The sequence below is a fragment of the Podarcis erhardii genome (genome assembly GCF_964252035.2).
Source record: "Podarcis erhardii genome assembly, chromosome: 8".
Lineage (NCBI taxonomy): Eukaryota > Metazoa > Chordata > Lepidosauria > Squamata > Lacertidae > Podarcis > Podarcis erhardii.
Window position 1 is genome coordinate 78,472,962 of NC_138499.1, and position 24,733 is coordinate 78,497,694.

General features: G+C 44.8%; 1 protein-coding gene across 2 annotated transcripts in view; it reads right to left on the minus strand.

Moving 5' to 3' along the window:
- The window catches only part of FBXL7 (F-box and leucine rich repeat protein 7), a 211,465-nt gene extending 195,319 nt beyond the window's left edge, over positions 1–16,146 (minus strand). Inside the window, exon 1 of one of the 2 annotated variants that reach the window (XM_081873094.1) lies at positions 16,111–16,146. The gene's annotated coding sequence lies outside the window, so the exon portion shown is untranslated. Of the gene's footprint in view, positions 1–5,322; positions 5,346–16,110 lie in introns of those variants that run through there. The other variant, XM_081873093.1, reaches the window with a different exon arrangement.
- Between the last annotated feature and the right edge of the window lie 8,587 nt (positions 16,147–24,733).

A 24,733-nucleotide genomic window follows, 5' to 3' on the forward strand; every position in this document is an offset into this window, starting at 1 on the left:
GATCAAAACCATAAGGGGAGGGAAACATAAGGGTCAGATTGAGTCCAAACCAAAGGCTAGGCGGAACAGCTCTGTCTTGCGGGTCCTGTGGAAAGATGTCATGTCCCGTAGGGCCCTAGTCTCTTGTGACAGAGCGTTCCACCAAGTCGGGGCCAGTACTGAAAAGGCCCTGGCCCTAGTTGAGACCAATCTAACCACCTTGTGACTTGGGACCTCCAAAGTGTTGTTATTTGTGGACCTTAAGGTCCTCCGCGGGGCATACCAGGAGAGGCGGTCCCGTAGGTACGAGGGTCCTAGGCCGCTTCGTATACACAGAATCTGCTTCCGAAACTAGCATCTTGACATTCCTGAGCTAGGCCAGTCAAGCACACAGGGCTTGCCTACCCTACTTTCTCAAGCTGCCATAGTTTGTTTCAAAGAATTTTGGGATGTGTAGGCCTATAGAGAACACATGCTCTCCCAGTGCTTGTCTATTTGCATCCCTTCCTATCTTTAGCAAGAACGGTGTAGATGCAGGCTCAGTGCCTATTGAAAAGTAGATATTATTAAGCACATCTGGTGATAGTTTACTAAACAATGTGCCTATTTGTTCAGCATGTTAATGCATTGCAACAATGCAAAGAATGTTCTAATGCATGAAAAGGAATCTACCATTTTAAACCACTGAATTGCTTCGGTCAGTAGAGCAGGAGACTCTTAATCTCAGGCTTGTGGGTTTGAGCCTCGTGCTGGGCAAAAATACTCCTACGTTACAGGGGGCTGGACTAGATGACCCTCCCAGTCCCTTCCAACTGTACAATACTATGATTCTATCATTTTGAACATAAAACACAGCAGAAATACCCACTTTTTAGCTTAAGGGACTGAACTACAAACCAAGAAGTCCCTGATTCAAATCTTGCTTTTGCCATGAACTCAGCAGCTGGAAATTTTCTTTACACCTCAGCCCCCCCATCTGCAAAATGCTGAATAAGACTCACTTATGGGGGTTATTGTAGGCATTCCAAGTAGATAATGCGTATGAAGTGGTTTGATTAATTAATAATAATAATAATAATAATAATAATAATAATAATAATAATATATTATACCCATGTACTTACGGGACCGCCTCTCCTGGTATGCCCCGCAGAGGACCTTAAGGTCCACAAATGACAACATTTTGGAGGTCCCAGGTCGCAAGGTGGTTAGATTGGTCTCAACTAGGGCCAGGGCTTTTCAGTACTGGCCCCGAACTGGTGGAACGCTCTGTCACAAGAGACTAGGGCCCTGTGGGACTTGACATCTTTCCACAGGGCCTGCAAGACAGAGCTGTTCTGCCTGGCCTTTGGTTTGGACTCAGTCTGACCCTTATGTTTCCCTCCCCTTATGGTTTTGATCTTAACCTGTATTTTAAATTGGGTTTTTTCTTTTCCTATTATGTTTTAACTGTAATTTTACTGGTGTTAGCCACCCTGAGCCCGGCTCTGGCTGGGGAGGGCAGGGTATAAATAGATAAATAAATAGATAAATAAATAAATAAATAATACCCCACCCATCTGGCTGAGCCTCCACAGCCACTCTGAGCTGTTCCCAATCGAATATTAAAAACACAATACAGCATTAAATATTAAAAACTTTCCTGAACACTTGAAAGCGGTCTAAAAATGTTAATTAGCCATGATGACGATGATGGGATGTGGCATAGTGTAATGTCTGAATATTACAGCCAGAATACAACACAGTTATGAATGCTTGAACACACCTCTCAGGGATTTTTTTTAGGGTGCAGTTGGACACAAATTGTGCCGCTGATGGGGAAAGCTGATGATGTGCAACTGAAAAAGCGGGAGGGAACTAGACACGTTAGGCATATTAAGCACTGAAATAACAGGCAATATCAGGAACAGTATGCACACCAATTATATTACAGTAGAATGTGTGCAGTTCCCATACTTACACTGCCCAGTCATATTAAAATGCCTCCTAATTTTTGGCCAGAATCTCTCCTATTTCGCCTTCAGGCAGCTAACGCTTCATCACCTCCTTGGAAATACCCTCCAAGTACCCCTGCTTTTGAGCCCTTGTCCTATCCTGCACTCTTATGTTTCTCCTTCTACAGCCAATGCAAAACAGCTGGGCTGGAGTCCCGCTCAGACAAAGGCAGGCATATTATAATGGATGTAACGACAGAGGGTTTCCGTTTCTACAGAGAGTCGGGCTCTGCTTCTGCTTTTGAGCACAACGCTTGCATTTATGAGCCTCTCAACACTATGAGGTTTGGCTGAGACCATGCAACAGTGGATCATCATCATCATGGTCTTGGAATTTGGGGACACTGCAATTTTTTAAAAAATGTTATTTAAAAAATGCTTAAGGGACGCGGGTGGCGCTGTGGTCTAAACCACAGAGCCTAGGGCTTGCTGATCGGAAGGTCGGTAGTTTGAATCCCCATGAAAGGAAGAGCTCCCGTTGTTCGGTCCCAGCTCTTGCCCACCTAGCAGTTCGAAAGCACACCAAGTGCAAGTAGATAAATAGGTACCGCTCCGGCGGGAAGGTAACGGTGTTTCCATGCACTGCTCTGGTTCGCCAGAAGCGGCTTAGTCATGCTGGCCACATGACCCGGATGCTGTCTGTGGACAAACGCCGGCTCCCTTGGCCTACAGAGCGAGATGAGCGCACAACCCCAGAGTTGTCCGCGACTGGACCTAATGGTCAGGGGTACCTTTACCTTTATTGTAAGAAACAAAGTATTATTCCACAATTATTCTACAGATGTCTTTTTATGGATTCTATATCAGCAGGTCTCTCTCTTAGGGATAACTTTACACACCTTTAAGCAGAGCCTCGTGAATGTTCGCCTGACATTTTTGCTCTTTAGGTAAAGGTAAAGGGACCCCTGACCATTAGGTCCAGTCGTGGCTTACTCTGGGGTTGCAGTGCTCATCTCACTTTATTGGCCGAGGGAGCCGGCGTACAACTTCCAGGTCATGTGGCCAGCATGACTAAGCCGCTTCTGGCAAACCAGAGCAGCGCATGGAAACGCCGTTCACCTTCCCACCAGAGCGGGATTTACTCTTTAAATCCGCACTAAAAAGCATGTTTGAACCTCGCTTGTATTGCCACTTGTGAAAGCGAGTAACACAGGAAAAAGGAAAAAGGAATATCCGAGTGAAGAGTCTCACAATCCCTCAGGTTTGGAATTTCATTTCCATACAGACAATGAATACTCCTGTTTTAAAATTTCCATCCTAGTAGAATTGCATGTGGAAATCATGAAGCCAAAAATTATGTCTGCCTATTGAGGAGTGCTAGCGAAGATGAAAATGGGCAATTTAACACTAATACCAAATAATAAGACTGCTTCTTAAAATGCAGCAAACCCAGTAGGTTGCTTTCCACGAAGAGCTGTCTCAAACCATAAATTAACAACAAAACCCTCTGCTAATATATACCCCCCTGCCAGGGATCCTTTTAGTGTTTAGATGCAATAGCTTTAGACTAAAACATTCAGGCCTTAACAATATTGGCTGACATCTACACAAAGATGTGTGTTTACTGGGCTGGTTTAAGTTGTGGGGGGAAACAGGTCTAAACTGAGTCGCATTAACATTTTAAACTGGCATTTTGCCTTTTTAAGGATCCTGGGAAGTAGGAGAATAGTGCGTTTGAGTACTTGATCTGGCGAATGACTCCACAGATCATTTTTTAAAATGTTTTTAGAACCCCACCAAAATGAATATTCAGTGGGGCTGTAAACCTTTTAATGGCAGCAAGAAAATTAATGGAGGGGTGAAGGGGCAGTAATATGGTATGTGCCTTTTATCTAGCAGGCAGAGTTACCGTCCTACACCACACAGTGAGTCCCAGGAAACTTTATTTTACTCAGAAAAGTATGGGTAGGAATTAGAAACAATGTACAACTCTTAGATTAATACTTTCAATATGAGCTAACTGTGGCTATCTTGCGTGCTTGAAGAAACGGTACTGTCCAAAACATGAGAATGTGTATATTCTCAAAATCTGAGCTACACATTCCTACGATTATACGGCTGTGTACAAACCATTATTTAAAGTGCATAGGAGGCACACACAGTCCTAAAAGAATCTTGGAAACTGTCGTCTGTTAAGTGTCATGGCTTCAGAGAGGAGGAAGAGGATCCCGGCGAGGGGGGTACAGCTGAGAGTGTGTCACGCAGGAACAATCTGGGGAGGGGGAAGGAGAGGTTGGTGGAGATAGTACTCACGGGGTGAAAGAGGATGATGAGGGGACAGGGGCTAGGGCACAGGAAGACGAGGAGTGGGACCCCTCGCCAGAGCCAGAAAGGCTCCCTTGCCCATGAACATGGCAGGTCCTAAGATGTAGGGAACAGTGAATGGGGCATTCCAGGAAGCAGAGGGCCTGCAGCCTGGATCACTAGCTGGCCAGGTGAGCAAGGAGGCATGTGATTCATCAGCTGGGGCAAGCTGAGAGCAGGTGAGGGTTCCAGGCCACATCAAGCCCAGATGCTGCAATCAGCAGACACAGTATAGGGTTGCCATATTCCCAGAAGTGAAAATCCAGACAAGGTTGTTGACCTTTTTAACCTTTTTTAAAAACCATTTATTTGGTTTTTCAACTTGCCTCAAGTTGAAAAATCAAACATAAATCATAAAAACAAGATTCCAAGGAATCTCCTGGATTTCCATCCTCCCCTTTGTGGGTCCTATTATGAATCATTTCCTCCAGCATCTTTTATGATGCTCCAAATCCTTTGCCTCTTCCATTATGTCCAGAATTCAACCTTAAACTGCAAGTGATATTCCAATCCTACTAACGAGTTTAGCTGTTTACAATGGTCTGAAGATCAAGTTATATATTTTCCCCATTCTTTATTAAAATTTTGGTCTTCCTGATTTCTGACTCTTCTGTTCATTTTAGCCATTTCAGCATAGTCCATTAACTTCATCTGCCATTTTTCTCTGGATGACCTTTGGGGGGGGTCAAAGTTGTTGAACATCTCCCTCCCAAAACATGTCTTTGGGCTTCTTTGGATTTTTATAGCCTTTTTCTTTTAAAAAATAATAATGGCCAAGTTGCCATAAGTCCGGGTTTCCCCAGACATTTTGCTGATTCGGCAAAAATCTGCCCAGACGCCATTTTGACAGCCCGACTCCCAGATGGGAAAACCCAGACGTATAGCAGTCCTAATGTAAGAAGGCATCAGAGCTGAGGTGCTGAGGTCTGGCCAACTGCCCGTGTTGAGGGACCTCACCTGGGATTCTCCTTGGACCTTCATGTGTTTCTACTTTGAGACTGACTCTGGACTGTACCCTGACTGCTGAACTCCTATCTTGGCTTACCTGGACTGACCCCGGACTGCGTTTCCTGATTTCTGGACTTGGCTTGTGTGGATTGGCTTCTGGACTTGGAACGTTGTCTCGGCACACTGTCTGTCTGCTAGGTAGGCCAGGGGATCAGGACATTAAGATGGGTTACCAGACGTCCCTGGTTCCCGGGGACAGTCCCTGGATTTGCAAATCTTTCCATGGGAAATGTGGAAGGCAGTCTCAGCAGCCTGGTGCCAGCCTGGTAGCGCAGTTGGCTCTGGCTGGCTTCAGGAGCTGCTCGCTGCCGTCGCCACTGCTGAAGGTGAACCAGGGACGTCCAGCGGGACAGATCTCCTGCCCCCTTCCCCCTTTGTTTTGACAGATTGGGGGAGGCTCAGGAGTCGCAGGCGGGTGTCCATTGCCCAGGAGAGGTGCAAGGCACACGGTTTGTCTGCCAGGCAAGGTGCAATGGTCTTTCGCACCCTGCAAAACATAAATACTTAGAGTTTTTTTAAAAAAACTGGGCAACGGCCGCCTGCCCGCGACTCCCAAGCCTCCCCCGATCTGTCAAAACAAAGGGGGAAAGGGGTAGGAGATCAGGAAAGCCTTGGGAGTCATAGGCAGGCAGCATGCCGTTGCCCAGTTTTTTTAAAACTGCATATTTATGTTTCACAGGGTGTGAAAGAGGGGCTTTGCACCTTTATACAATATGCATGTGTGCTTGGGCCCAGGGTCTTTTGCCTCACCATCCCCACTGCTGACTCCCTGTTACTACTCAGCTTCAAAAAAAAAAAAAAAAAAAGTGTCCCCAGATTCATTGAAAAAAATCTGGTAACCATACATTAAGGGTGCTAAGAATTGTAGCTTTGTTAGGGGTAGACTACAGTTCCCAGAATTCTTTGTGGGAGCGTATGCTTTAAATGTGTGGTGTGTACATAGTGTCTGAATAACAAATCCATGCTTCAAATGCTATTTGATTCAACTCAGGGACAAGGGGAAGGTGGTAGGAAGCGTCTCCTAGATATCAGTGTTCATAGCAGAAGCATATTTAGCTATTAGCTACACCACAGCCTAGAGGGTACGTCAGGTGTTCATCTTGGCGGCTGCCAAATGATTCACATCCATTTATATATCATTCGCTTAACAGCTTTCTCCTCACTTAAAGATAATCTGGTTTATCTTGCAAGAACAATTTTGTGCTCGTTCAGTTCGAAGAGACGTACAGCTGTGTCTACATAAATCTGACAGCTGTTGCCCGCAATCAGGTTGCTTCAGTAGTTTTCTAATGACTTCATATAAACTGAGCCCTGTTAAAATGTGCGTGTAGATTATCTTCTGTGGATTATCCTATTCCGTTGCTGTTCAGCCCATGCAGAGCACCTTGATCCTCAACTATAGGCACAGCCAACATCACCTTGCCTGCAATCAGAGGAGCAGGGCTTCTGGGGTTTGAGATTAAGTCCTCTTGGCTCTTTTGGGAAAAGAGGGGTGAACCTGAAGCTCTCGTCTATACTGAGAAGGCTGGCATCCAAAACAGGTTTAGGGGGGAAATGGAGTGGATTCTAGCTGGTATCCTGTACCCCAGGGGGAAAGACATCCCTGGCCAGTGGCCATGCTGGCTAGAGCTCATGGTAACCTCAGTCCAATAACATCTGGAGTGCTATGGGTTCCCCATCCCTGCTATACCCACAAGTCAGATTTACTTTTCAGTAGACATGTATGGGGTGTTAGGGGAGAGATAGTCTTCATCTTCTTCTTTGGTGATTACTCGTAGCCAAGTAAGATTGTCTTCCATAAACACAGTTCTAACAATGAGTCCATAAGTGACTGTGGAGGCCAATTCTGGATCCACACGTCCTTCCACAGTGGGGACATAGGTTTCTGGGTGGGAGTTGATTGTGGTGAGGGTGTGCCAAATGTGCCTTCCTCTTGGTGTGTTTCTCCCTTTTGTCCTGAGTTCGGGCATCTTTAAAGCCCATGACACCTTTGGTAAAGACTGTTCTCCAACTGGAGCGCTTGCAGGCCAGTGTTTCCCAGTTGTTGGTGTTTATACTACATTTTTTTTAGATTTGCCTTGAGAGAGTCTTTAAACCTCTTTTGTTGACTGCCAGCATTATGCTTTCCATTTTTAAGTTCAGAATAGAGTAGTTGCTTTGGAAGATGATAATCAGACATCCGAACAACATGACCAGTCCAACGAAGTTGATGTTGACGAAGAAGAAGAAGAAGAAGAAGAAGAAGAAGAAGAAGAAGAAGAGGAGGAGGAGGAGGAGGAGGAGGAGGAGGAGGAGGAGGAGGAGTTTGGATTTGATATCCTGCTTTATCACTACCCTAAGGAGTCTCAAAGTAGCTAACATTCTCCTTTCCCTTCCTCCCCCACAACAAACACTCTGTGAGGTGAGTGAAGCTGAGAGACTTCAGAGAAGTGTGACTAGCCCAAGGTCACCCAGCAGCTGCATGTGGAGGAGCAGAGGCGCGAACCCAGTTCACCAGTTTACGAGTCCACTGCTCTTAACCACTACACCACATTGGCTCTCACCTTTCTTTTTGGTAATCAACACTTACTTTCATAAGATTTTATATGAAGAAAAATCGCTTTGACACTGGTGAACTTTGCATTAGTTTGCCTGTTTTCCCAAGTGATGTGTACAATTTTTCGGAGACACCGTTGATGGAATCTTTTGAGGAGAGATAGTTCCTCTGGTGGGGGACATGTCATGCTCCTTCTGGGGTTGTTTGTCCACCTTTGGTCCCCCACCCTGCACTCAGCTCTCACCTGTGGCTCCCAGATAAGCTGTCAGCATGTGACAGCAGCCACACCCTGGGAATGGATTCAACCTGCCAGTTAAACCAGGTGAATGTAGCCGATGGGTCTCAAGCAAACCTGTAGTGAGTTAGGGACTTCCCTTGCTGCAAAAACTGGCTCTGATGGATTGCGTGGATGAGACTAATAGTGGGTCCAACGGTGAAGAAGGTGGTTTCTGCATGTGCCGTAGAGAGAAATGAGAGGCAGATGAGGCTCACCAACCTGCAAAGGTCTTCCATCAAGGAGAAGGAAAACTCTGACCCTAAACCTCCACTGCCTTGCAAGAATATCTTCAGGAGAAGGAAAGGCTAAGGAGTAAATCCACACAAATCAAGACAGTTGGATAGCGCCTTGTACGCCTCCTTCTGGCAACTCCTGCACAAACTGGTGCCAAATGTATTGCATGGCTTTCCTTTGGAGAACATCAGTGAGGCCAAGAGGGGGTCTTGTCAGGAGTGTCTCCACCCCCATCGTTCAGCCCAGACACTGAGGTCCAGCTTCAAGGGCCTTCTGGCGGTTCCCTCACTGCGAGAAGTGAGGTTACAGGGAACCAAGCAGAGGGCCTTCTCAGTAGTGGGGCCCACCCTGTGGAACGCCCTCCCACCAGATGTCAAAGAAATTAACACCTGACTTTTAGAAGACTTCTAAAGGCAGCCCTGTTTAGGGAAGTTTTTAATGTTTGATGTTTTATTGTGTTTTTAATATTCTTTTGGGAGCTGGGCAGGGTGGCTGGGGAAACCCAGCCAGATGGGCAGGGTATAAATATGGTGGTGGGTGGTGGTGGTGATGATGATGTCTCTGTTCCTGGGGGCTGGACCACCAGGAACAGTGCAGGCAGCTGATCCATCTTAGCCAGGAACACAGCAATGCAGGTTGCAGTAAACAATGGCTTGTTTGGGTCCCTTTCCTGCTTCTCAATTTCTATACCTGCAAACCATTTTTTAGAGAGCACGCCTGAGGCTGTAGTTGAACTGCAGAACACATCGTCCCCAGCCAAGATGGGGGATGCCCTGTCCAAAGCTAGTCTGACTGGCAACAACATCACAGGAGCTCGTCGGTACCAGAATGAATCACCATTGCATATGAGCAGAGTATTCTCTAACTGTTCATACTCAGTTCCCAGTGCAAACATGCATTAGGAAGAGACCATGTGTCAAATGTTATGCTTCCTCCCATTTCATGACTTTAAGTTACAGTCACATTGAATTTTATAGCCTTATCTAGATTTATCACGGTTAGCTCTGCCTTTATAACGTACCATAAAAGCGAGCAGATATTGCCACTGTAAAATGTAACTCTGCATTTTAAGCCAACACAAACACATAGCTAAGAGCTTTTCAAAATGTGACACTCTTGTCTCCTATAAACCTTCCCACCACATTTTGAAATACCTCAAAGCCCAACCGAGTTCCATGTTTGAAAAGCAAAGGGTGTGTTGAAATATAGTCATAGGGCTGTTGTACAATTATGGAACTTCCCTAACTAGGAATCCCTATGGGATTGCTAGAAAATTCCCTCTCTCCATTATTTTTAAAATATATATATTATATATATTTCTTCATTACACTTTTGAATTGTGTAATTCACAAAGCATAAGGAATGTACTATGAGTTCCCATAACAGCGCTCACAGCGATCAGACAGGAGCCCCGGAGTGTTTTGGAATAAAACTGTTTTTGATCTCAAACTCCAGAACTGCACATGAAGCTTTCTTTTCAGTCAAATCTATTTAACCTAGTACTCTCTGACTGGCAGGGAAGATCTTGAAGCCTCTCTCGCAGACAAAGGTCCTTCGCAGCCCTGCCAATAGGGATGGAAGAATCTCTCCACTACTGTTCTTTTGGCCTCTAATTTTCTCAATGTTGAATTCTCTCCACATCTTGCAGCAGTCTGCAACTGCATTCTTTCTTAATCATCATGAAAATTCATCAGCATGATGAATTTTAATAAACATGTAAGTGTATGTATGTGGCTTGGGACAGATGTTTAATCTGTTAGTGAAAAATCACAATAATAAAATTAACTCCACCTGCAGAAAGAAGCTGTGCTCTTTCCATCCTGATCTGGTGGTGGTTTTGCCAGCATTTCCCTTCTATTCTATTAGCATTTCCCTTCAGCTTCACTAGCTGAAAATATAAGTATTGCGTTACACTAGAAAATCACTGCAACTGTTTGCCTTTTGCCATTTCTGATATATTTTTAAAAGTTTATCCTTCAGCACCAACCATCCTCTCTCTTGTTTCATCTACAACTGCAGAGGATAAGGTTTGAACTTTGGAAAGTGAAAGACATTTGCAGTTTGGGGTGCTTCTCTGGAAATCTGATGTGAGGCAATGGATTTTGTTGGTATTACAAGTATGCTCACAGCTGTCCATGGAGGCGCAGGTCAGTTCTGTGTCCAGGGCAGCAGTGTTCCAGCTCCATCTGGTACGCAGGCTGAGACCCTACCTTCCTGCAGCCTGTCTTGCCAGAGTGGTGCATGCTCTGGTTATCTCCCGCTTGGACTACTGCAATGTACTCTACGAAGGGCTACCTTCAGTGGTGACCCGGAAACTACAACTAACCCACCGACCCGGAAACTACAACTAATCCAGAATATGGCAGCTAGACTGGTGACTGGGAGTGGCTGCTGAGACCATATAACACCAGTCCTGAAAAACCTACATTGGCTTCCAGTACGTTTCCGAGCACAATTCAAAGTGTTGGTGCTGACCTTTAAAGCCCTAAACAGCCTCAGTCCTGTATACCTGAAGGAGCATCTCCACCCCCATCACTCAGCCTGGACAATGAGGTCCAGCACCGAGGGTCTTCTGGTGGTTCCCTCACTGCGAGAAGTGAAGTTACAGGGATCCAAGCAGAGGACCTTCTTGGTAGTGGCGCCGCCCTGCAATGCTATTCACAGCTAGCTGAGAGTAAACCACATTGAACTCAAGACAGAGGGCCTTCTCGGTAGTGGCGCCACCCTGTGGAACACCCTCCCATCAGATACCAAGGAAATAAACAAGTATCCGATTTTTAGAAGACATCTGAAGGCAGCCCTGTTTAGGGAAGTTTTTATTGTTTGATGTTTTATCATGTTTTTAATATTCTGCTTGGAGCCACCCTGCTTTTAATATTCTGCTTGGAGCAGGGTATAAATAAATAAATGATGGTGGTGGTGAAACTGCTTGCATCCATCTATTCTCTGTTTGTATACAGTATTTGCAAATAAACCCAAATATTACACAATGCTACCGTTTTCCAGTGGCTTACTATCTTTATGAACCCAACCAGAAGAAAGGCCAGAGTCTAGCAGCTGGCCACTCCATTTTAAATTGCCCTCTTCCCTGGCTTTACAGTGGTGCAACCCACATTTTAAGACACAGGTCATGCTACTGCCATGTCTAGCTAAGCCCTGAAATACCTGTTTAGCCTTTAATTCAATAACACGCTGATTAGATTAACTTTGAACTGGCTTGCTGCTTTTTGATAAACTTTGATAAACACAGAGCTCTCTTTCCTTTCACTCCTCAGGCTGCTCATCTGCCTCCAGGCTTGTTGGACCTCATTCTGCATTCCAGGAAGCAGAATTTGAAGTACAGATTCATATGTGTAATAAGCCGAGGAAAGGTTATCAGTGAACTGGAGACCTTGCAGAAATGAATGTGCATATAAATAACGATGATTTGGTAAGAAAAGGAAAAGAGACTGTTTTAGTACTGCATAACACATACAGAGCAAAGCTGATGTGTTTGAAGGAGTGCATAAAATCTCACTACCACCAACCACTCATTCTAAAAAATTTTAAAGTCCTTTTGTTCCATGCACATGTTTAGTTTAAATTAGCACCATCTGGAAGACATCTGCAATTAAAATCTCCCCTTTCTTGATTCATGTAAGAAGCCAGACATATTGTCTATGGTTCCTAACAAAATAGTTTGTTACCTCTTTAAGCGTAGAGCCTTCCCCAAGGGAGATGTCCACACTACAGCAAGATTGAGAAATAAAAGTCCAATTGTAATTCTGGACTAAATCCACTGCTGCCTAATTTTAGCAATGAGAATAACAGAAGGCTGGAATTCAGATTGCAAGCCGAAGAATGAACAAGCTTTAAGGTGGCTAAACAGATGCAGTTTGAAAAATGAAAAGACTTTAGTGCCTTCCATCACACCAAGTAATAACAAATTAGGCAAATATGTCATATCTGTGTTTTGTACTCTTGTGGCAGAACAGGATATATGTTTCCATTTCCACCCGCTGAGGGAAATTCCAGGCTGAGGTCCCAAGTTACTAGAACTCAGTGAGGAGACATCTCATGACACTTCTCGACTTATAAATCAACTATCTACACTTTCTTCTAGCACCACTAGGAGGCAGGAACAAGCCTCTGATTAAGCTCTCTTAATAATTTAGCCTCCCCTCTTTTTCAAGCTCATCTGCACTGCACCTGAAAATCCACATTTTCTGTTTTGGATTTGGCCTGGGGGTTCACAGGTCCCACTTTGCACATAAATAGCAAAAGTTTTGAAACCTGGAGTTAAGGCTACAAGAACCTATGTGTTGCAGTCTTCGGTGGACCTAAACAGGGGGGGGGGGGACCATGCTATAAATAAATCAGAAATTAGATTGTTTTAGGGAAGCTTTTAATGTTTGATGGATTACTGTATTTTAATATTTTGTTGGAAGCTGCCCAGAGTGTTGGAAGCCCAGCCAGATGGGTGGGGTATAAATAATGTATTATTATTATTATTATTATTATTATTATTATTATTATTTAACAAAAGAAAAAAATCTCTATGGAAAACTGCATTTTAAAATTTCCTGCTCTCTGGTGCCATCTGGTGTTCCATGTTTATAGCTCATTCAAATCACTGTTTCTTTACTAATGTAGCTGAGTCCTTTATCTTGGTATTTCTACCCTCCTTTCACCCTTGGACCTTTGCCTCCTTCCACCTAGAAATAAACAGACTGGTTTCATGCACTGGATTCCCAAACTTCATGGGGCTTCACACAGTGGCAACAGGTGCTTGTGAACCCTGTTGGCTTCCTTCTCTCCCTTGTGCAGAATTTTCTCCATCCATTCTCTCATTCCTGTGGGGAAGTGTTTCATTCCACAGAATATATTTCTGTAAAGCATGTTCTCCTTCATGGAGAGCACGTGTTGCGGTGGGGGCCACCAGGACACTCCAAAGTTGTGGGGCGGGCTAATCGACCGTTGGCCACTGATGCGATTGGGCTTCCCTTGTCATTGGGAAGAAGTTAATGTTGCCATTTGTTGATTGCCAGCCAGAAATGCTAAAACTCCTTGCACGAGTCTAGGGCTTCCTCTTTTTGCCAATGCATCGGATTGCCCGTCCCCCCCCCTCCCTATATTTAGGGTTGTTCGCATTGACCTTGCTATGCCTGTCATGGGGTCGTCTGCTCTTGGGGCAGGGGCCCGGTAGGAATTTTGTCCATCTGGCAGATTGGCTGGGCCAGTTGGTTTTTTGCCTACTGCATAGCAAATAGTCACAACTTGTAAGGTTGCGGTTAGGCATTGGTTTATGGTTTGGTTGGTTGAGGGGCATGGATTGGCTGTGCCTGCCCCTCTGATGCTGCTGCTGCAAGGGATTCCATTAAAGGAATCGGGGGCTAACTATTGCTTGTCCACCCTGTCAAGGGGGCTTGGGCCACTACAAGAGCTCCTGGCTGCATTTGGGGAGGGCTGAGGGCAGGTTCCCTGCTCCGTCGCTAGCTCCAAGTGTATTCCCCTTTTCTGACTTTCACATGCTTGCGGAATGTCAGACTGTCCCCCACAGTGGGGGCAGCTAGTCGCAACCAATGCCTAAGCAACCACTCACATATTTGTATTTTAATAAAGTTGTGGCCAAAATTACGCCAAAAACCTTAAACAAAAATATTGGTGTGATGTGTGAGTTATTGGGGTGGCCCTGGGGACCTCAACACGCAAAGTGTTTCATTCCACAGAATATATTTCTGTAAATATATAAAAGGCTGTGCTATGGATAATGGTGGCAAAAGTTAAGGGGGAGAGAAACCCCTCAACATCAGGCTCTCTTGTTAAATTTAATTCTAACCACTGATTACCCACTAAAGCCTAAAAGATTAGCCAATGTCAGCTGCCAGCATAATGATCTCTGTGACCTCGCTATGACTTCAGGAGGTAGAGGCATCAGTTCAGATTTACGTCAAGTTGTAAAGTGGACAGGATTACGGCCTTCTATTAACATTGTGAAGAAATTAACTTTTAATTGAGGCAAGTTAGGAGTCTAGACTGACTGAGCAGCGCACCCTTGGCCATTGGAAATGGACTTTTAATCAGCAATTTCCTCCAGCGCCAAATCAGTGCTGGTGTTTACGATGCAGGGGAACCCCAGCTCATGATAGAGCAGGCAGGCAAGGGGTTGGGAAAGTAAAATGTACCGCTTAGAAACAGCATTTACTTCCACGGATGGAAATCGTTCCAACTGAAAAGCCGTTAAAAACTTTTGTAAGGCAAGCAGGGCTGTGCCAGCAGCTTGTTATGTTATGGGTGGCAAAAGAAAGCCCCCAACAACCTGCCAATCAAGGTTCACAAGTAAAAAAGGAGTTGCTTTGCACAAAACAGCCCGGCGTCACAACATGCCAGCGAAAACGTTCCTCATTGACCAGGCCTTTGGCCAATTAATATTCTACAGCCTTTTAAATGTGTCTGTAGGAAGGAGGGGGTTATTGTTTTACTGTTTTGTTTTTAACTATTTACTTGCTTTTATCCTGTATTGAATTCTGTGTACCGCCCTGAGATCTTATGACAAAAGGTGGTATAGAAATCAAACAAAGAAATAAAATAAACAAATCTGGAAGATTTGAAGTGCCCTCAGTCCTTCCTAAAAATAGCTGTCAACTTACAGATTTGAAAATAAGGGACCAGCAGCCTCAAAAATAAGGGATCAGCAGCCAAAATAAGGGATTTTCCAAGCACAGGTATGTTCAACTTCTGAGCCCCTCCAAGCCAAAGGCAGGAAGCCCAGCCAGCAGCCAAACAAAGCCTCAAGCGGTGGTTCCCACAGCACAGCAACTCAGCAAAGGGGATGCAGCAAGGAAAACCACCGTCACCTCTCCGCTGGGAAGCACTGAGCAAAGGCAAGTCCCCAGGTAACGCGACCGATTTGATCAGCACAAGGCATGCAAGCTCCACCCCCCAGTCGTTCTCAGATTCCTTATTGGGTGAGCAACGCAGCAGGGAGGGAGGGGGAGGAGCTGCTTCCTTTGAAACCCGGGAAATTTAAGGGACATCATCAATAAGGGACAGCAGCGGGACACAGCGCTAGGATAAGGGACTTTCCCGCCAAATAAGGGACGGTTGACAGCTATGTTCCTAAAGCTTCCTTAGACTTCTTATTTCCCATTTCTTGCCTCAGGAGTCATACCCGATGAACACCCTTCATGGGACAGAGTGAGGGAGAAATTTCTGGTACAACAGTGGGATATCAGCTCCACCCATGATAATTTACAAGGATGATAGTTTACAAGGATAGGAGAAACGCCACAGACAGAATAATTGCCACACATAGGAAGAACAAGTTTACAGTTTCAGTACTTTACTTGTAGTTTTATAAATCATTTAATGTGTCAACACAAATAGAAGTTATTAATATTGCAGTTGTTGTATAATGGCATTATTATGATGACTGGAATGTAATTGAAATGAATAAGATTTTGGAACGCAGAAACAAAGAAAATCATCAACCATCAATTCTAGCCCACTTTATCTAAATTATATAATTCAGTATTTGAACGATTGGTATTAGTAATTGTATTGTAAATTGGTATTGCTATAATGAGGCATTTATTGGGTTGTAATTGAAAACTAATAAAAATGATTATCAAAAATAAAAATAAAAATGGAAGGCCCTTTACATGCCAATACTTGTCTGCATCATCATTTCCAAGAAGCCCTCCTACATTTCTGTTTCTCCCCAAACTCCGTGTTATGTTAAAGGTCATAAAACAATTCCATCCCTATCCCTTCGGCTCTGACCAATGGTCATCTCTTACCTGGTGGTGGACGTTATGACTAGCAGTTTCCTCCATGGCTGCGGTTACAGATTATGGCAGCAGACCTCTGTGAATTCAGCCACAACTCAGCAAGTCCTGTTTCCAAAGTGAGCCTAAAGGGCTCTGCAGCCTCCTTTCTGTTTTCTGCTCGTCCTCATGGAGACCAGAACTCTCGCATTGTGATGTAAGAGGCAGGGCATGCAATGCTGGACAGAAAAGGCCTTTTTTTAGGAAAAGAATATTCTGCTACCTACCTAAGGTTTCAGATCTACAATGAACAATAAGAAATATTATGAGTCCCCAATGTTGTTGTTTTTTGCGCTGGTGCTTTTTGATGTACCATATTTTTCGCTCCATAAAACAACCTGACCATAAGATGCACCTAGTTTTTAGAGGAGGGAAACAGGAAAAAAAATATTCTGAATTAAACAGTGGATGTATGATTTTTGTGGTTCATGCTATGGCCACAGACATGTGATCTGATGGTGAATTTGGGGTGACCCAATGCAAAAATCCTGAGGATCCATGTGGATCCATGCTTTGTAACCACATTTTTGCGCCATTGCAGCTCCACGCAACAGCGGGTGTGTGATATTTTTGGTGCAGGCTGTAGCCATGGACATGCTATGTGATCTGATGGTGAATTTGGGGTGACCCAATGTAAAAATCCTGAGGAACCATGGGCTTCTACCTCCCCCCTCCCAGGCAGCCTCCGCTAGCGTCCTGATCCCACCGACCAGCAATTTCCTTTCAACACTCCCTTCCCTCTTGTTTCCCTTAGTGTCTTTTCCTTAGCTGGAGCAGTTTTTTGCTCCTCCTTTTCTTCTAATTTCTCTCCTTATTGCTTTAGTCTTCCTGTTTCCCCCCTTTGCAAGTTTGCTGTCTTTACCTCCCCCCTCCCAGGCAGCCTCCTTTATCTCTAGCGTCCCTTATCTCTCTCCCTGATTGACAAACGATCAGCGGCTTTGTTTCAACACCCACTTCCCTCTTTCAAAAAAGAAGAAGAAGAAGAAGAAGAAGAAGAAGAAGAAGAAGAAGAAGAAGAAGAAGAAGCATGATCTGCTTTTTGCCCCTGGGCAATTTGGCTCCAGGAACCACTCATTCGCTCCATAAGATGCACAGACATTTCCCCTTACTTTTTAGGAAGAAAAAAGTGTGTCTTATAGAGTGAAAAATACGGTATATTTTGAACCGCACTAACTTAGTGGCAGTTGTTGCTGTTACAGTAAGCCGTTGTTAATGTCAGTTTGTCTTACACAACTCAGAGTAAAAAGTTAAGAGCAACAATATTTTGTTTCTGAGCTCCCTTAGTAAGCAAGTTGGCTTCTTCCTCGGACAGATGTTATCATCCCTGGTGTGACTTAAATGGTAAATCTATCCATAAAATCAATTTGACGTATTTTGCCAAGTGGATCGCTCCCTGCCCACACCCAACTGTCTGGGTTTTACTGAAAAAGAAAGAGGGAGAGAGACTACTTTTATGGCAATAGCTGAATGGTGAGTGGTTCCTAGACTCAACAACTAACAGGATTTCTATAAATGGAAAAGTTACATTCACTAACATGGCAGGAACATCCAGGAAAAACAAAAGGGCAAAAGGAAAGCATGTGAAGCAAACAAAAGAGGGATAGCTCAGAGAGCTGGAATTACAGTGCCAAAGCAGACAAAAGTGAAGCAAATGGTAAAAAAGAAAAAGCAGTTGACCAAGGTAGAAAATATATGAATATATCCAAGCTATGAGGTATTGATCAACCATAAATATTGCCTCGAACTATCTGCTATGGAACTCTTAGAAACAATGTTAATGGCACCTATCAAACAAAGATTTTCCATAGCATAGTGGTTAAGAGTTGATCATGCGCTGGGAAGTCTTGGGTTCAAATCTTTTGCTGCCTTAGGCAAGTAAGCCACACTACCTCAGAGCCTGTGCACATCAGCGCCTGCACACACAAGTCACACCAATGTTTCCCTCTTGCATTAGTGCTTTATAGGTCTCTGTGCTGTTCTCCCATTCCTTCAATAAGTACTTTCTTGAATTGTGCCAGGTAAAACCACAGGGAATCGGCACAGATACCAAGAAATGGCACAATGTGCTTCGGCTAGCTTGCCATAGTCTACGCCCGTCGAAGCTTCCAAAGGGTTTCCACAGGCAGGGCTCCCCAAAGTATTAATCGTGGCCTACATTGCTGGGTTTTTATGAGCATTACTAATATAATTTTGGCCACTTTGAGCATAGGGAAAGTGCTATCTGGCACAACGGGGCACGGTGATGGAAGCTAGAGTGCACGGAAATCCTCTTTACCTTCCCACCGTAGCGGTACCTATTTATCTACTTGCGCTGGTGTGCTTCCAAACTGCTAGGTTGGCAGGAGCTAGAACAGAGCAATGTGAGGTCGTCCCGTTGCAGGGATTTGAACCGCCATCCTTCTGATCGGCAAGCCCAAGAGGCTCAGCAGTTTAGACCATAGCACCACCCACGTCAGCTTCCTAGTAACTGATATTCAGAAGCACTACTGCCTCTGGCTGTGAAGTGAGAGCATAGTCATGATAGTTAGAAGACCCAGGCAGCCGTATCCTCCATGAATTTGTCTAATCCTCTTTTGGGACCATCTATGTTGGTGATCATCACTACCTCCCATAGAAGCAAGTTCCAAAGTTCAGCTATGCAGTGTGTGAAGAATTACTTTCTTTGATATGTCCTTTGATATGTTCAGGTCCACTATACCTGAAGGAGTGTCTCCACCTCCATCGTTCTGCCCGGACACTGAGGTCCAGCGCCAAGGGCCTTCTGGCGGTTCCCTCACTGCGAGAAGCCAAATTGCAGGGAACCAGGCAGAGGGCTTTCTCGGTAGTGGCCCCCGCCCTGTGGAACGCTCTCCTACCAGATGTCAAAGAGAAAAACAACTACCAAACCTTTAGAAGATATCTGAAGGCAGCCCTGTTTAGGGAAGCTTTTAATGTTTAATAGGTTATTGTATTTTAGTGTTCTGTTGGAAGCCACCCAGAGTGGCTGGGGAAACCCAGCCAGATGGGCAGGGTATAAATAATAAATTGTATTATTATTATTATTATTATTATTATTATTATTATTATTACCTGAATCTTTCAACATTCAGCTTCAAAAGATGTCCACAGGTATTAGCGCTTGAGAGAGGTAAGAAAACGTTTCTCAATCCAATTTATCCACACCATGACATTTAAAAAAAATAAACTTCCATTATGCTGCCTCCTTGGGCTCTGTGCTGGTCCCAGGGGGTTACCGTGTGGCATGGTCCAAGTCCAGTCTGAGGTCAAGGGTGTGGTATGGAGGCTGTCCATCACGGCTGAATCGGGGTCCAAGGCAAGGAGTCCGGTGTGGTCAGGAACTCTGGCAGAAAAGCAGGACAGGGTGCCAGCTGGACCAGGTTACCAACAATGTTGCTCCCACAACCTGGGACTGGGCTGGCTGGCTTTTATCTGCCCCGAGGCATAGGGCGGCCCCAGTCCACAGGTGACTCACCTCTCCTGGCCTGGAGGTGAGCACTACTCCTGCGAGAACTTAGTTTCCTTCGGCTCTCTGCCCTGAGCCTCTGCAGCTCAGGAGAGGCTGGAGGGTTACCGGACCCAGAGGCAACCTCACCTTCCCCTGACGGGGCTGAGAGTGGAGCACCTGCAGGCAATGGGTCCTCCACCCCCTCCGGAGCCAGAGCAGACTCAGCTGGTGCCTGCACCTGAGGATCCAGCACAGGTGAGGACCCTTCAGGCTCAAGCCCCAGCCCCGGCTCAGCTGGTCCTGGAGGCAGGGACTCCTGTGCAGGCTGGGATTCCTCAGGTTCAGCCTCTGAATCCGATTCCCAGGCCATCACAGGCTCATCCACACTGACCTTCCCTCTGCTCTTTCCAGGAACGGGTCACACACTTTAAAGCTCTGTATTCAAGTACCCTTTTTTTGCTCCTGAGCTTTCCCCATGAAACCCGCTCTTTAAACCTCAATCAGAGCCAATGGCAACTCACTTAAAATCCAAATTGACGTTTGCTCCAGTTGAGTGCTAAAGAGTGGGTTTTTGAGGGGGAAGTTCTAAGGCAAAACATAGAAATAAATGCTTGGACACAGAGCTTTTAAGCACAGACATGTGCCTGGAAAGAGTGTGGCAAAAAATATGTGTGGATAAGTCCTTTAAATTCTTTAAGCTGAAAATCCCCAGATGTTTTAAGCTTTTCCCACAGAGGAGTTGTGTGAGCCCATTGAACATATCAGTTGCCATTTTCCAAACCTTTTCCAACAACACAATATCCTAGATTAGTTAAAAATCCATGGAAGAGTTTAAAAATAACCTACTCCCACCCCAATCCGGGAAATCTGTAACTATGTGCAACGAAGTTGTGGCATTTGCTGGTGCCGAGGGCGCACTCAGGGCAGGAGCAAGGTCCAGAGGGTAAACAGAACTTAAAAAATAAATAAATTACTTATTTGTTTTTTCAGATTAAAATTTTACAATCACATATCCAACATATAACATCAAAACAAGATTCCAAAGAATCTCCTGGACTTCTCTCCTCCCGTTGTGGGTCCTATTGTTAATCATTTCCTCCTGCATCTTTTATGATAATCCAAATCTTTTACATCTCCATTGTATCCAAAATTCATCATTAAACTACAGTGGATCCTCAGTTGTCAAACATAATCCTTTCCGGAAGACCATTTGAATTCCAAAACGTTCGACAACCGAGGTGCAATTGCCAGTAGGCAAAATCCATTTAAAAAATGGAGAAATGCACCCTGGAAGCCGTTCAACATCCGAGGAGCGTTCAAAAATGGAAGCTTTCACTTCCGGGTTGTCAGCGTTCAAAAGCCAAAACATTTGACTTCCGAAGCGTTTGACAACCGAGGTTCCACTGTACAAGCGTTATTCCAATCCTACTAACAATTTTAGCTGTTTACAATGGTTTTAAAGATAAATAATAAATTTCCCCCATTCCTTATTAAAATTTTGACCTTCCTGATTTCTGATTTTCCCAGTCATTTTAGCCATTTCGGCGTAATCCATCAACTTAATCTGCCATTCTTCTCTGGTAGGGACTTTATCTTCTTTCGAAGAAGAAGAAGAAGAAGAAGAAGAAGAGTAGTTTGGATTTGATATCCCGCTTTATCACTACCCTAAGGAGTCTCAAAGCGCTAACATTCTCCTTTCCCTTCCTCCCCCACAACAAACACTCTGTGATGTGAGTGGGGCTGAGAGACTTCAGAGAAGTGTGACTAGCCCAAGGTCACCCAGCAGCTGCATGTGGAGGAGTGGAGACGCGAACCCGGTTCCCCAGATTACGAGTCCACCGCTCTTAACCACTACACCAAACTGGCTCTCCAAGAGGGTAAACAGAACTGCCTCACCAGCCCAGTGCTCACCACATGGAGCCTGGACAGGTGACACATCCCTTGGTTGGCAAATCCCCACCCCCTGTTGGCAAGGCAGCCTTTCAGTGAGGGGGCTGGGGACATGGCAGCGAGGCCAGGCTTGGCTCTGCTGCCCAATGACCCTCAGCGGGGTTCCCTGCATTCACAGCACCCTCAAAATTGTGTGCCCAGGGCTATGGCCCCCCTGCTACACCCCTGTGTGTCTAATGTCATGTAACCCCCCAACATGGAGTGTCAAAGAGAGAGATGCGGTAGCAATCCCACAATGCAACTGACTCCACCAATATCAGTTGCAGACCCCAATTGTCCCTTCATAGAAAAAAGCCTTCCCTTCTCTTTTTTAGGGGGTTCATCCCTTCAAAGGCAGTAATTGTGAGATGTTAAGGAAACAAAATAATGTGTGAACAAGGTGCAGAAGTATGTATTTATTTGAGGGGAGGGCAGCACTTAGGAGGAAACGCAAGACCGTGGCCAGAATTTCTTGGCAATGAAACTGAGGAGACTGTTAATTATAACTTGCTTTTGCTGGAGGAAATTGCTAAAAAATTAAGATCGATGTGCACTTTGAAAGCTCCAGGACCACGCGGAATAGGCTTCTGGCAAGTCTAAAAATAGGCTTCAGAGGAGTAAAAAGGAAAACCATTTTGGATCTAAGTGAGGCAAGTTTGCTGAGCATCCAGCAAATACTGGACAATGAAAAAGGAACAAGTTAAATAGTTTTAACTCTAGATACATCTTAAAATAACAAGGATAAGCATTAGCTTACAGCAGAGCACATTAGGTCATGGTAAGATGACCAAAGGGCTTAGATGACCTTTGGGCTTATTTCCCCAGTGGTAGCCAATGGAGTTTCCTCCAGATGGACTACAAATCTCATCATCCATTGGCCATGCTGACTGAGGCTGATGTGAGTTGTAGTCCCTTATACCAGAGATAGTCAATGAAAAGCTTCTTTTGCTTTTTAAAGAAAACAACAGTGTTTTATCACTCACAACCTGCTGTTTGAGCAAAATACTAATAACAAACATCTCACACCACTAGCAGTTGAAAGCTACCTCGATAATGAACATAAATTGGGTTATTAACAACTCAAAATGCTTCATAACTGGTGGTGATAGCATTTCACTATGGTTAGTAGGAGAACTAACATCGCCATAGATGCGATCAGTTTTTTGTTCAAATGCTAAAGTAAGAGATGGGTCTTATTAATGCTTTCTGTAGATAGCCAGATTCATAGAGATAATATATAGGCTCGGATTCATAGAGATTGAGATTGGCTCAAAGAGAGATATGGGAACACAGCCATTTCTCATGGTTAGTCTTCAATCGAGTTCTTTAATGGAAACTTATTTAGTGGAATGATATGTGTTTGCTATGAGACATGCTTCATGCACAATGCAAGACAAATCAGGCTTGCAAATGAGTAACCCCACTACAAGAAGCTGCCATCAGTCCTGACTCGCTGGTGTTTCGCTTTACAGGTAGGTAGCCGTGCTGGTCTGCCGCAGTCGAAACAAAATAAAAAAAAAATCCTTCCAGTAGCACCTTTGTTGTTGTTGTTTAGTCGTTTAGTTGTGTCCGACTCTTTGTGACCCCATGGACCAGAGCACGCTAGGCACTCCTGCCTTCCGCTGCCTCCCACAGTTTGGTCAAACTCATGCTGGTAGCTTCGACAACGCTATCCAACCATCTCGTCCTCTGTCGTTCCCTTCTCCTTGTGCCCTTCATCTTTCCCAACATCAGGGTCTTTTCCAGGGAGTCTTCTCTTCTCATGAGGTGGCCAAAGTATTGGAGCCTCAGCTTCACGATCTGTCCTTCCAGTGAGCACTCAGGGCTGATTTCCTTCAGAATGAAAGTAGCATCTTAGAGACCAACTAAGTTTGTTATTGGTATGAGCTTTCGTGTGCATGCACACTTCTTCAGGGCAAAAAGTGGGAAGGGTTGGGACGTGGCTCCAAAGCATTCTGCTGCCTGAAGTGAAGGACAAAATGGCACCTCCTTCATTCCATGCATACAAGTCAACCAGGCTGGATGAATCTTACTTTAACACTAGTGATTGGATAGCATCCTCCATTGCCCTTAAAGGCAAGTAGACTAGCTTAGGGAGCGTACAACAGGGTGTTTGGCCAACACTGCTCTGTCCATTTCCTGCCACTCAGACTTTCACCTGAGGCAGCTGCCTCACTTTGCCTAATGGTAGGGCCCCAACATCCTTGCTCCACTTCAGGACCTCCCAAGTTGAGCGAGAAGTTCTCAATGGATGTTCTAAGCACATTCAGCTTAGCACATTTAGAATCTTTGTGCAGTATATGAAGAGAACCTAAGAACAGATCAGGAAGTTGTCAGTTTTCCTAGATAGTATTCTGGATAAATGTATACACAGACTTCACAATTGGATTCTGCTGCTTTCAAAAGGTCCCCAGAGAGCTGGCGGGAATCCCATGAAGCTGAACTTGTCAAAATAAGGATTTAGGCAGCAGCAAGACAACCTTCCCAAAGCCGTTCAAAGGTATGGGACAATATTTTGCCCCCCTCCCTTCCCCACAGATACTACGGGTAGGCTCCAGAATAATCCATGCAACGGCTTTCAGACAGATCTGCAACAGCTTCCACTGAGCAAAAAAAGAAGAAAAAGAACTTTAGTTTGGAACTTTCCCAAAAGAAACAGCACAGCCTACTAAAATTTTATTTCCAATATTCCCTGATGGAATTCACCGAGCCTGCACAAGCTTTTGGCAAAACGACACTGCAGTGAAGTGTTTTTTTTTGTTTGTTTTTTTTACTTTAAAGCAATCCTGGAGTTTGCTCTTTTAAAAACATAATGGGAGCAGGTAATAAGTTTTGGATGTTTTTTCAATGCTTCTTCAAATGGCAACCACGCTTAAAAGGGCAGAACGTCTTTAAAATGCAATGCCAGTGCCGTTATGCACAGGATCTGGGGTGGTGATAAGTATTTCTTTATTTCATTGATATCCCACCTCCCCCCCCCCCAAGGTGGCGTAGATGGTTCTCCCACAACAACCCTGTGAGGTAGGTTAGGCTGACAAGCAGTGACTGGCCCAAGGTCACCCAGTGAGCTTGGGCCAGTGTGGTGTAGAAAGCCACTGGAGAATCAGTGTGCTGTAGTGGTTAAGAGCGGTAGACTCGTAATCTGGTGAACTGGGTTCGATTCCCTGCTCCTCCACATGCAGCTGATGGGTGACCTTGGGCTAGTCACACTTCTCTGAAGTC